Here is a 14,834-nt window from a genome sequence, read left to right on the forward strand (position 1 = left end):
CTCACTGCGTCACCATGCTGCCAGCACCTCGCTTATCCTCTCTTCATTTGTAAGCCAACCCCCCTTCTATCGATACCTAAGTATCACCGATCCCCTCAACCAATTCCTCTCCCTAACTGACCCTCCCAACTGATGCCTAACCCTTACCAATCCCCTCAACCAATGCCGAACCCTAACTGACCCCCCCCAACAATGCCTAATCCTAACCAAACCCAAACAGATGCCTAACCATAACCGGTCTCCCCCTGCAGTAACCCCGCAGATATCCACACCCCTATCTCTGCCTAGCCCTAACCTAACTGCAGCTACCAAGCACCCATTATCAGGTGCCGGATTCACTGGGGAAGATTGGGCACCGCCATAGGTGCCCACGTTAATAGCCGGGATTAGCAGCTATAATCAGAATCAGAGCAGAATCATTTATTTTGCCAAGTACAATGGTGGTTGTACCCAGAATTATTTTTGGCACATACAGGGTCGGTGATGGTGCAGTAACAGCAAAATCTTAGAAATATACAAAGTAGTTGCAGAGATATACAAGCCGTGATCATAATAACTGGAAATGTGGGCACTCGAGGTCCCCGATAAAATAGTAGGCCCCTGGGCCACCTATAAATAGGGCTAGTCATTTTTGATGAAATTCAGTGTTCCGCATGCAATACTGAAATTTAGTGATCCGATTTTTGTGTTCTAATGGCATTTTCTTTTTAAGTCAATGGTGCTGATTTCTGTGGTTAATAGCAAAGCCCCCATACATGCTATTGTCACCAAAATTGGTACATATGTTAGAGAGAACAATAGGAACATGGTAAACATATTCTTGTAAAAAGATCATGTTGTTTTTAAGAAAATTGATTTTAAAGTTTCACATAAAAAAAATTATTTTTAAACTGTAAAATAGCACTTTGCTTTGGTACACTGCTCTGCATTCCAACTTTTGAGTTCTGTGTTCAAATGTTATTCATTTAATGAAAACAGACAGCATGTGGTCCCCGTCCCAAGCCCCTTGTCACCCATGCAGGCTGGGATAGCCATAATATGCTGCCCCAACTGCATGGGGATCCACACCCTGAGCTATACCAGCCAGTAGGGTGGGGGACACTGGAAGAGAGGGACAGTCTAGCCTTCCCCCTTCTCCAGAGCCCTTGTCCAATTTATGGCCAAAATGCTTTTCCCCACCTCTGGTGCCCTACTGGTGGGAGCTGTTGATGCCCAGGGGGGGTCATGGTGGCATCTGGGGTACCCTTTAACCTCTTGACGACCAGCTAACGCCGATTGGCGTAAGCTGGTCGTCTGCGGGTTACGCCTTTCCATGTCAGTTCACGGAGGGTGTCTCCGTGAACAGCCGGAGAGCCGCCGATAGCGGCTCGCCGGCAAAATGTAAACAGGCGGGGAAGAAATCCCCGCTGTTTACATGATACGGCGCTGCTGCGCAGCAGCGTCGTAAGTCAGATCGGCGATCCCCGGCCTCTGATTGGCCGGGGATCGCCGGCATATGATAGGCTGAAGCCTATCCCACAATGCGCAGGACGAATATCCGTCCTGCGCAGCCCAGGAAGGGAGAGGGAGGTAAGGGGAGGGAGGGAGCGCACAAAACGCTGCGGAGGGGGGCTTTGAGGAGCCCCCCCCCCGCTACCCACTAATGGCCGGCGGCGATCAGACCCCCCCAGCAGGACATCCTCCTAGTGGGGAAAAAAGGGGGGTAGTCTGATCGCCCTGCTGCACTGCTGATTGGTGCTGCGGGCTGTAGAGCCCACGCAGCACCGATCAGTGAAAATTCCCCTGGTCGGCAAGTGGTTAACAAGCAGTCTCCCATATGTCTGTCCTCTCCCCAGGTGAAATGGGTATAAGGGTACTGACGTACTCCTTACACATTTACACATAGAGTTAAAACAAAGAAATAAAAACACAGACAAAAAAAAAGTCCTTTTTTCATTCTAAATTAACCAGAAATACCTTTGGAGAATCTTTCGCCAGTATCCACAGTCAGAAGTGATCCCATGCCAGTATCCTCTGAGGAGGTCCCATGCACCCACCGATTATGATAAACTCCCTACACTGAAAGACCATAGACAGCCTTTGCCATCTTTATTGCATTGGCTGGAAACACAAAAGCTGGCTTGTGAAACAAGAATTTTTAGCACACACTGACTCAAACAAAATGGTCGTTGGGTAATCCCCTGTATCTGGAGCGTACGCTAGAATTACAGAGGGACCAATTTCCGCATCACTCAAGAATCCAGGGAATCAGGAGAGGGGATATCCTGGTGCCCTGGTACCCCCAGGACCAGGGAGTCTCCAATGGCCATTTTGTTGACATTCTCACAGGCTGAATTTTTTTCTTTTGGAACCCAATTTTCAAGTTCCACTTCCCAACCCAGGTTTTGAAAGCTTTTACTGAAAATTTCTGTTTCTGAAGCCAACTTTCACATGGAACGCAACAGTGTAATTTCCCATTTTCGTGATTTTACTTGGTAGTACGGTCAATTTCTGATGCCAAAAACAGAAATGTTCCAATAACGAAAGCTCAATCTTGGTTATACAAATGGTGGCAACAAATAGCGGGCACAAGGCAGTTAGCATGCTAATCATGGCTATTAACCTCCTTGGCGGTATGAAAAATACCGCCAGGAGGGAGCGCAGCAGGTTTTTTTTTAAAAAAAATTTTTTTAATCATGTAGCGAGCCGAGGGCTCGCTACATGATAGCCGCTGCTGAGCGGCACCCCCCCCGCCCGCTTCGATCAGGAAATCCCGTTCATAGAACGGGATTTCCTGGAGGGCTTCCCCCGTCGCCATGGCGACGGGGCGGGATGACGTCACCGACGTCACTGACGTCGGGACGTCATTGGGAGTCCCGGGCCACCCCTCGGCGCTGCCTGGCACTGATTGGCCAGGCAGCGCTGGGGTCTGGAGGGGGGGGGGGCCCGCGCCGCAGCAGATAGCGGCGATCGCAAAGGGGCCGGCGGCGATCAGAGTGCTGGCGCAGCTAGCAAAGTGCTAGCTGCGTCCAGCAAAAAAAAAATTATTAAAATCGGCCCAGCAGGGCCTGAGCGGCACCCTCCGGCGGCTTACCCCGTGTCACACACGGGGTTACCGCCAAGGAGGTTAATATATGGCCCAAACTTTCCTAGCATTATGCACACATAAAAGCTCATTGTCATAGGCATAGACTATTGCTATGGGCATTCATTCATTTTATTGCATTCTCTTGCACCAATGAAAATGTTTATTCTATCGGTGTCTAATCTACTCCAACTATGTTTCCATAGGTCACTTGCTGCCAGAGCAATTAAAAAAAATGATTGTTCCCTTATTTCAAAATGAGAATTCCGGGGTTCCTGTATCTTACCAATACTATGAAGACACAATTCTTTCCTAGGAATTAATCTTGATTGTGTTTCTTTATATCTGCCTACAGACAGTGAAAATTGCATGAAATGTCGAGATGAAGAATGGTCAAATGAGAAGAAGGATCTCTGTGTTCCAAAACTGGTGGTATTTCTCTCCTACACTGATGATACAATTTCTGCAGTATATTCATCTGGCTCTATTTTGTGTAGTCTTCTGACTTGTTTGATATTGGGGATTTTTGGACATTACAAAGACACACCTATTGTTAAGGCTAATAACAGGAACCTGAGCTATCTTCTCCTGGTCTCCATCATGCTGAGCTTCCTCTGTGTCTTCTTGTTCCTCGGTCGTCCATCAGATGTAACCTGCAGGCTGCGTGTGACATTTTTTGGTGTCATCTTCTCAGTAGCCATCTCTTCTCTACTTGCTAAAAGTATCATTGTCTGTATTGCTTTTAAAGCCACCAAGCCTGGGAATTCCTGGAACAGATGGATGGGAAACAAATTATCCTATTCTGTAATATCTGTGTGTTCAATTGTGCAAATAAAAATCTGTGTTGTTTGGTTGTCTACTTGTCCTCCATTCCAGGAAGAAGATACTCACTCTTTTCAGGACATAATGGTCATTCAGTGCAATGAAGGGTCAGTTATTGGATTCTACTCTGTCCTGGGATATTTGGGGATTCTGGCAGCTGTTAGTTTCATGATAGCATTTTTTGCCAGGACATTACCGGACAGCTTTAATGAGGCCAAGTACATCACGTTCAGCATGCTGGTGTTCTGCAGTGTCTGGATTGCCATGATCCCGGCCTATCTGAGCACTAAAGGGAAATACATGGTGGCTGTGCAGGTGTTCGCTATTATGGCGTCAAGTGCTGGACTTCTTGGCTGTATTTTTTTCCCAAAATGTTACATAATTTTGTGTAGACCCGAACTTAACACAAAAATAGGTTTGCTTGAAAATAAAGCAAGATAATTGTATACAGTAGATACTAATTAGACTATGCAAGTCTTAAAAAATTCTATAGAGTTTTAGAATAAATTGTCTGTATGCATACATTAACTTTTGTTGTGGGTTATACATGTTGGTATATTGTTATATATATACAGAGGTTCAAAAAAAAATAAAAGTATCTAAACAGTTTAAAAATAGAGGAGGCAGTGGTGTACTTACCTACCTCCTCCAAGCAGACACAAGATAATATTGATCTAATATCAATAAAGCAGTTTATGTATACACTAAAAGAAACAAAACAACATACAACGCATTTTGCAGGATTGACCCCGCTTCTTCAGGCAATAGGGATGAAGCATATATGGAACATATACTGTACGTTGAAGACAGAAGGCATGGCTAAGTGAGGCTTGCATACAAACATTGATAAAAGTAGCAATGGTGTATAATTCACTGATGTATTCAAATTAATATAACCAAAATATAGGTGATGATATATGGTAGGAGGGTAGGGGGAGGGAAAATTAGGAAAAATACATAATGGGCCTGGGCTGGGGATGGGGGGAGGGGGGAGGGAGGGGGGAAGTACATACATCATGTGTAGCATGATGGTAACACTATGCATACATAATTATATGCATATATAACTATATATACAAAAGGAACATAAACCTACATATACATATAGGGCACCTATCCTATAAACCAAACATGGCCAGGTAGCATACATCACAAGTATAGTGATCAACACATAGTATAAAACTTTATTTGAAAGGCAAAAAAAGTATAGGGGACTTATCAGACAGGTCTGTAATTCAGCCAAGCGCCTCTGTAAATGTCTCATGTCAGAGGACTCTTTATATACAAGAAAGGAGGTCTAATTAGCCAATGAGGAACTGGGAATAGTGATTACACAATTAAAGGACAACTGTAGTGAGAAGAATATGGAGGCTGCCATATTTATTTCCTTTTAAAGCGGATCTGAGATGAAAAACTAACTATAAAAGTAACTTGTCTATATATCTTATCTAAAATTTAGTTTACACAGCAACACTCGCTGCAAACAGCTTCAACGGTTTATGATTATTCCTTCCTGTGATACAATGAGGGCAGCCATGTTCTGCTTGTTACATTACACAGGCAAGCTGATAGCATCCCCAGCCCAAGCCTGTGAAAAGTCCACTCCCATCTCCTCCTCCCTCCTCCCCTCTGCCTCTGAAATCTCTGGATAGTAATACCTCCCCCTCCTCCTGCCCAGACTGAGCTCCCATAATAAGCCCTTGCTACATTGAGAGTGCCAAGGCACAAAAGGAGCTGTGGGCGAGGCTTGTTTAGTTTATAGGGCATTAGGGTATTAAAACAAAAACAATGTTTGGCTTGAGGAATGCCCTATAAACTATTTGAAAAGAACACAACTATGCAATGAGTAAAAGTTTATCTCTGATCTACTTTATTAAGCAAGAACAGGTGCCTGGCAGCCCTGCTGATCTATCTGGTTGTAGCAGTGTCTTAATCACACCAGAAACAAGCATGCAGCTAATTTTGTGAGATTTGACCAGGGTTGCTCGAATGTACCAAAATTTGACTCGGGTACATTCGAATTCGGGTCTGGGGAAAATTCGGATTCGGTTGCGATCTCCTTCTCCTCCTCCTCTCTTGTCTTGTCTTCCAGGGATTTGTAGGATGTCAAAAGCCAGCTCACATACATTGGCCATGGCCAGCAGGGATGCTCATACGAATTTCGGATATCCCAAATATCCGAACTTTTTTCAGCTATCCGATTAAAAATTTTTAAAAATCCGGATAGGTATCTGCAGATATTTTCACCCATGATCCGGATATCCGTGTATTTGCCAGATATCCGAATCCGGATAACAGGTTCGGTGCAAAATAGGCCCAACACCACACACTCCTCTCTCTCTCTGATCTTACCTTCCAGGGATTTGTAGGCTGTCAAAAGCTCTCTCACATACATTGGCCAGGAATTGAACCCAGGTCCACTGCTTTGAAGGAAGCTATGCTCACCACTATACTACTGACAGCGCTACATGCTGAAGACAGCCTAGCATGTACCATTGTGATATACACAAGAGAAAAATGAGCTTATTTGCCTAATTTTCTAGATGAAAGCAGTGGGGCACATGGTGATACTGCTTACAGGCTTCAATTCAAGATTTCAGAAAGATCATGTGCCCCCCTGGATGATGCTGGTGTAACACACACAGCAAAGGACAGCAATTTGAAGTCTGGAAGATTCCAGGGCAAGGGTGGGAAGGATGAAAAGCTTGGTGGCCATGCAACCTTTCCTGCTAGGGATGGCTTTGCCTTTTGTGTTTAACAGTTTTCCAAAGAGAACCCCAGATAGCAATTTAGCAGCACTTGTGTGCGCTGTGACTGTGGCTCAATTGGTTAGTGCATTTGGCTAGTAACTTAACCAAAAGGTTGGTGGTTCAAGTCCACCCAGGGATAGCTTTACCTTTTGTGTTCTACAGTTGTCCTAAGAGAACCCCAGATAGCCATTTAACACCACTTGCGTGCACAGTGTCTGTGGCTTGTTTGGTTAGTGCATTTGGCTGTTAACTGAAAGGTTGTTGGTTCAAGCCCACCCAGGGATGGCCTTGTGTTTTGTGAAGGGATTAATGTACACCTCTTAAACTTGAATATTAAACTTGTATACAAATGTAAGCAGACTGCAGAGTGGTGCAGCAGAAGTGTGCTGATCCCATAACCCAGAGGTTGATGGATTGAAGCCATCCTCTGCTAGGCATGCTTTCAGTTTCGCACCTCGCTTTATCGCATGGGCAAAACAGTTTCCATAGCCCTGTAAGAGAAAGTGTAATAAGGGCCCTGCCGTAACATAGATATTATGGTAACTAAGACTACTCCTGGGCCTTTCTTGTAGTTGAAGAGATGAGTGAAATGGCTGGCTTCAGCCTGTAATGTTAGTTGACCTGGGTTTGATTCCTGGCCAGTGGTGGTATAGCACAGAGAAGAGCTGCCTTCTAAGCAGTGGACCTGGGTTCGATGCCAGGCTAATGTATGTGTGCATGCTTTTGACAGCCTTCAAATCCCTGGAAGACGAGACAAGGAGTGGAGGGAAAGAGGATAGAAGGTGTTTATAAAGGTTAGAAATGCTTTTAAAGCATTTTAAAAGGCACTTCCGGTTTCTCTATTCGGATATCCGAATAGTTCGGATATCCGCGGATAATGCATTCGGATATCCGCATTTATGCGGATAAAAGTTCGGATTCGGACATCCGAACCGGATCCGGATATCTGAATATCCGGATCCGAATCAATTCGGATTTTAAAAAGTACTACCCGAGCATCCCTGATGGCCAGGAAGCAAACGCAGGTCAACTGCTTGGAAAGCAGCTATGCTCACCATTATACCACCAACACTGCCTGCTGAAGCCAGCCTAGCATGTACTATTGTGATATACCTTGAATCTACATAGCTATCTGGTGTTCTCTTTGGACAACTGTTGAACAAAAAATACAAGGCTGTCCCTGGTTGGCCTTGAACCACCAACCTTTTGGTTAACAGCCAAACGCACATACCGACTGCACCACAGAGAAAGTGCGCACAGCTACTGCTACACTTTCTCTTACAGGGCTATGGAAACCGTTTCGCCCATGCAATAAAGCGAGGTGCAAAAATAAAATCATGCCTAGCAGAGGATGGTTCCGATTCATCAACCTCTGGGTTATGGGCCCAGCACACTTCCGCTGCACCACTCTGTACTAGATAGTGATGAATCTACATGGCTATCTGGGGTTCTCTTTGGACAACTGTTGAACAAAAAAGGCAAGGCCGTCCCTGGGTGGGCTTGAACCACCAACCTTTCAGTTATATTACCATTATGATATATCCTCACTCTGCAGGTTATGAAAAATAGAAAAACCCTTTATTTGTGAAATTGACACGAAATGGGAAACCTTAAAACCAATTAAAAGCTCTGGAGCGCTCCAAAAACAGACATACCGCAAACCCACTCTCAAACTGCCAGCCTCACAGGGGTACCGGTACCACCACTGAATAACTACCCTGCGGGAGGGGGGAGCAGAGCGGGGATGCAGACCGTCTGTGAAGTGTCAACTTCCTGCTGTAGGGAATGAATATGGCTGTGTAATAGAAGGTACTGACAAAGGGCAAGTGTGTAATCTTCACCCGCTGCCGCGGGACTTACCACTCTTCATCCAAATGTCGTCCTATAATTGTTGCTGTGCGCACAGAGGACACTGTAAATTTTTCGCCGGGCCTCAATCCGTAAGGAGAGGTATCCGGCCACATGAATCCAAGGGCAAGCCAGCAATGCCTCTATTGAGTTCCAGCACGAGACACTCCGGAGGCTCCAAGTCACACATGCGGGATTGCGACCCCGCCCACCTACGCGTTGCGTCCGCCCTCTACGGACTTCAACTGGGTGTGGCTGGTTACATTGTAACACTTCCCCCTTTATTTCCATGTCAAGCCGTTCCCTCCTCCTCCATCACTTCCTCTTCCGATTGTAAGATACAGCATCACGGAAGTTGAGTGTGCAACACAGAGTGCGCTGACGTGGGACAGACACAGACTTCCCATTACAACAGAGGTAAGGTGGGAGCCAGATTCTTCCTCAATATTAGATCAAAGTTCAGCATGCTAACGCCAGATACTTCATATTAAGCCCATCATATATTTAAATTTATAAGCAGGATTTTAGAGGTAAGGTGCAAAGTCCAAGTCATTATTTAGGCCAGCAGGTTCAAGAGCATTTAAAATGTAGATCCAGCGGCTCTCCTTCTGTAGCAACGTCTTCTCTCTATCTCCTCCCCTTCCCTTATCGGGCAGTTTGTAGATACCCCTAAATTTCAGGCCAGTAGGGTCACTCTTATGTGCTGCTCCAAAATGCTCTGCTACAGTGCTCCTAAATTCCCCATTTTTCTGTTTACCACATCTAATATCACTTAGATGTTGTCCTATGCGTTTCTTTAGCGCTTTTGTAGTCATGCCTACATATATCTTTTTACATGGGCAAGTAAGCTGGTATACAACCCACTCAGACCTGCAATTTATGAAGCTCCTAATTTCCCACTCTCTGTCCCCAGTAGAATTCAGAAAGGTCTTTGTCACATCAACATGCGCACACACCGAACAACCTCCACACCTGAACATACCATTAGGGGCCCTACCTCCTAACCAAGTGCCAGCAACTTTTGCCGTCACCTGGGACGGCAAGGGTCTTTCACCCACTATTTTGGACACCTCAGGGTCAGTTTGCAGGGGTCCTGCAAACTGACCCTGAGGTGTCCAAAATAGTGGGTGAAAGACCCTTGATGGTGGCCCGCAGGGCACCGAATTTACGTGACACCCTGGTTCATTCCCAGGTGACGGCAAAAGTTGCTGGCACTTGGTTAGGAGGTAGGGCCCCTAATGGTATGTTCAGGTGTGGAGGTTGTTCGGTGTGTGCGCATGTTGATGTGACAAAGACCTTTCTGAATTCTATGGGGGACAGAGAGTGGGAAATTAGGAGCTTCATAAATTGCAGGTCTGAGTGGGTTGTATACCAGCTTACTTGCCCATATAAAAAGATATATGTAGGTATGACTACAAAAGCGCTAAAGAAACGCATAGGACAACATCTAAGTGATATTAGATGTGGTAAACAGAAAAATGGGGAATTTAGGAGCACTGTAGCAGAGCATTTTGGAGCAGCACATAAGAGTGACCCTAATGGCCTGAAATTTAGGGGTATCTACAAACTGCCCGATAAGGGAAGGGGAGGAGATAGAGAGAAGACGTTGCTACAGAAGGAGAGCCGCTGGATCTACATTTTAAATGCTCTTGAACCTGCTGGCCTAAATAATGACTTGGACTTTGCACCTTACCTCTAAAATCCTGTTTATAAAATTTAAATATATGATGGGCTTAATATGAAGTATCTGGCGTTAGCATGCTGAACTTTGATCTAATATTGAGGAAGAATCTGGCTCCCACCTTACCTCTGTTGTAATGGGAAGTCTGTGTCTGCCCCACGTCAGCGCACTCTGTGTTGTACACTCAACTTCCGTGATGCTGTATCTTACAATCGGAAGAGGAAGTGATGGAGGAGGAGGGACCGGCTTGACATGGAAATAAAGGGGGAAGTGTTACAATGTAACCAGCCACACCCAGTTGAAGTCCGTAGAGGGCGGACGCAACGCGTAGGTGGGCGGGGTCGCAATCCCGCATGTGTGACTTGGAGCCTCCGGAGTGTCTCGTGCTGGAACTTAATAGAGGCATTGCTGGCTTGCCCTTGGATTCATGTGGCCGGATACCTCTCCTTACGGATTGAGGCCCGGCGAAAAATTTACAGTGTCCTCTGTGCGCACAGCAACAATTATAGGACGACATTTGGATGAAGAGTGGTAAGTCCCGCGGCAGCGGGTGAAGATTACACACTTGCCCTTTGTCAGTACCTTCTATTACACAGCCATATTCATTCCCTACAGCAGGAAGTTGACACTTCACAGACGGTCTGCATCCCCGCTCTGCTCCCCCCTCCCGCAGGGTAGTTATTCAGTGGTGGTACCGGTACCCCTGTGAGGCTGGCAGTTTGAGAGTGGGTTTGCGGTATGTCTGTTTTTGGAGCGCTCCAGAGTTTTTAATTGGTTTTAAGGTTTCCCATTTCGTGTCAATTTCACAAATAAAGGGTTTTTCTATTTTTCATAACCTGAAGAGTGATGGCACTTATTTATTTGCTAATTGGTTGATTTTTGTTGTGCCGTCAATCCTGCTACGCAGTGCACAGGTTCCACTACGTGGTTGAGTACGTGCAGTTTTTGTTTTCATTCCATTATGATATATCCAAGAGAAAAATGAGCTTGCTTAGGGATTTGTAGGATGTCAAAAGCCAACTCACATTCATTGGCCAGGAATCAAATCCAGGCCTATCGCATGGTAGGCTGCTATTCTAACCATTATTCCACCAACACAACACACTACAATGCTACATGCTGAAGCAGCCTACCATGTACCATTGTGATATACCCAAGAGAAAAATGAGCTCTCTCTCTCTCTCTCTAGGAATTGATGCCATTGAACTGAATTTTCAGCTTAAAACCATCAACGGATACTGGCAGAATTTCACAGACAATTTCAGAATTCCGCTGGGTTGAAAAAGCAATTCCGTTCCGACCAAACGGAATGGAATGACCAATTACCGCTCAAAATTGTGGAAAATACAATTCCACGGAATGCGGTGACCATCCCTACGAGAGAGAGAGAGAGAGAGATGAATCTACATGGCTATCTGGAGTTCTCTTCGGACAACTGTTGAACACAAAAGTCTAGGCCATGCCTGGGTGGGCTTGCACCACCAACCTTTCAGTTAACAGCCAAACACGCTAACCAATTGTGCCACAGAGACTGTGTACCACAAAGACTGTGCACGCAATTGCTGTTGAATGATTTTATGGGGATGTATGTGTGTCTTTTGGAGGGAGGAAGTAAGTCTTCTCCAAGAAGTTTCAGCATGTAGTTGTAACGGTTGGGTGTTATAAATCAGATGTCTGATTATTAGGTGATCTGCAGTATCACCAATAATACAGACACTATGCCAGATTATCAGGTGATCTGCAGAATCACCAATAATGCCAGTATAGCTAACACAGACTGTGTGAGTAGTGTTTGGTGCAACCATAACTTTAATAGTTTTGCGAGACCTTACCAGAGGAGCTGATAAGGTACTATCAATATGCTGACTGTATAGATTTGATCAAACCTTCCCAGAGGAGCTGGAGAAGGTACTAACAGCGAGAGTACAGAAAATAATAATGCTGGTCTATACCAGGGGAGCTGGTAAGAGACCAATAATCACACAGACCTTTTCCAGAGGGGCTGGAAAGGTCTGACTAGGAGGATATAAGAAATAGGCTGACTGGTCCTTACCAGAGGGGCTGGCGAGGAACTAGTTAAACAGGAACCGAAAAGTAGCTAGGCTAGACCTTCCCAGAGGGGCTGGAAAGGTATAGAGCACCTCACCAGTGGCTAGGGCCCACTAGTGAGGAGAGTGGTCAGACAGGCAAGGTTCGGCAACAGAGAGGTAAGTGTCAGTACAGAATCGTGAGGCAGAAGAGTAATCAGTAAACCGGCAGAAGTTCAGAACTATAGGCAGATAGGCAGAAGTACAGAATCAGTAAGCGAATGCGAAGTCAGAGTTTAGCCAGAGTCATACACAGGTAACCAATACAATCATATACAATAATCCTAGTCTTGTGTGAAATCCCTGGTTTCCTCCCAGATCAAAGCACACCGGATACTAGACTAAGGTCTGAGTGCTAACACATTGTATTCACAACAGCAGACAGGGAATGACTGAAGCCCGAAGGCTTAAGAAGCAGAGGAGACCTCACAGGCACACCCCCTGCAATCAGCCAATCCGGGGCGCCATGAGTCTCCTCTGATGTCAGCCGACCAGCTGGTCAGCTGACGAGCCTCCTCCTAGCATAAAGGTCCTGTCTGTGCGCATGCCCGCGCGAGACAGCGACCTTATGGGCAATTGACAGTCCCGTCCTCGGCGTCCTAGACGCCGGAGGGACAGGCAGGGGCACGGAGGCAGCTGCGGCGGTGGTGCTGTTCGCCGCAGCTGCCGCTACAAATGTTACAGTAGTGTAGGTGGTATAATGGTGTGGATAGCAGCCTACCAAGTGGAAGACCGGGGTTTGATTCCTCAAAAAATTCCAGAGGGTCCGCACACTCTAATGTACCATGTCCTGTTTATTCAAAATGTGACACACCATTCCACAACCAACGAGTCGTTTCGGGGCCCCGTGGGGTCCCCTTTGTCAAGGCTACACCATTCTGTACTGTAGCCTTGACAAAGGGGACCCCATGAGGCCCCGAAACGACTTGTTGGTTGTGGAATGGTGTGTCACGTTTTGAATAAACAGGACATGGTACATTAGAGTGTGCGGACCCTCTGGAATTTTTTGTGGATTACAAATATTGGTTCAGCACCTCACTAGTGGTGTGCGACTTCTCTCTCTGTGCACTTGGGTTTGATTCCTGGCCAATGTATGTGAGTTGGCTTTTGACATTCTACAAATCAGGAATGCTCGGATACCCCTTTTTATTATTCGAGTTAGGTCGAATTCGAATAGTAAATTATTCGAGTTAGGTCGAATATTCGAGTCGCATATTTTTTTACTATTCAATTCGACCTCGGTATTCGAGCTCACTATTTGAGTCGATATTCGAGCTCATTATTTGAGCTGACTATTCGAATTGGCCTTAAATAGCTTCCAACACTTGTTTTGGGGGTGAATGATGCAAGAAACATCCTTTTTTCCAAGTAACAACAGCAAGTGATTATGTGGGGATGTTCCTTTAAAAAAAAAAAAACAATTTCAATGAGAAGGTGTGTCCAAAGTTCTGTTCAGTACTGTATCTTCTTCTTCTTCTTCTTCTTCTTTTTTTCTTTTTCCTTTTATTTTTCTATCTCTTATTATTATTATTCTTATTAAGAAATGCAGCTATCTTTGAGCGTAATAAATAGCTGGTGGCGCATGGTGGAAGCGCCATTGTATGTGCTCCCTGGCAGTGGAAACACACAGACAGCAAGAGGTAAATTCAGCAGCAGGAGGAGGAGGATGAGTGTGTGGCAACCAGTGCTGCTCATCAGGATACCGGATATCCGAGTAGACTCGGATATCCGAACTTTTTAGGCCTGTCCGATCGGATCCGGATATCTGGACGGAAATACGGATAGCTCTATGCGGATAGTTGGTTGCATAACCCGGATATCCGCGGATACCGGTCGGATATCCGAATCTGGGTACTGTAACCATGGAGATGACGTCCATGACGTCATTCAGCCAATCAGAGCGCTCCCAGCCTAAGCCCAAGCACCCAATCACAGAGGGGAACCTTAGCCAGTCCCTCCTTTATATAAGGAGGGGGCCATGTTAAGAATCTCATCCTTGCTTTGTGACTACCACTGTGATAGCTTGTCCAGTGTGTTTGGCTGAAGCAAGTGCATTATCCCAGTGATAACCCAGCATTTTAACACTAAAACACCTTCTGGTTTTACTGTTTTACTGTGTTGTAGTTAGCTTAGCTAGTCTGTGTAATTTGTTAGTGTCAGTCAGTCTAGTCAGTCAGTCTTTCAGCTGCAGCAGCTGCCTGTGCCTGCTACTAGGTCCTGTGTCTTTGTGTGTGCTGTGTCTGTGTGCACACACTCCAGGCTCCTTGCTGCTGGCTGGGCTGCTATTATACTGTACTTTTATATTGTGTAGTTGCAGTGCTAGTACTACAGATTATTGCTGCTGTGCCGCTGAGTGAGCAGTGTCAGTGTGTTTAGTTGTTGTACTCTGCTCCTGTCTGTCAATCTGCTGATAATTTCCAAGCCCGCCGCCAATAATAAAAGTGCACCAAGTACCCCACACACATCATCTGTGACGTCAACTCATCAGTGAGTCTTGTACTATGTCTGGCACTGGCAGTGTCAGCCAAGGGAGGGGCAAGGCCAAAAGGAGAGTGAGCAACATTGCGGCCTCTGGCAGCAGT

Source organism: Hyperolius riggenbachi, chromosome 1 (assembly GCF_040937935.1).
Source record: "Hyperolius riggenbachi isolate aHypRig1 chromosome 1, aHypRig1.pri, whole genome shotgun sequence".
Lineage (NCBI taxonomy): Eukaryota > Metazoa > Chordata > Amphibia > Anura > Hyperoliidae > Hyperolius > Hyperolius riggenbachi.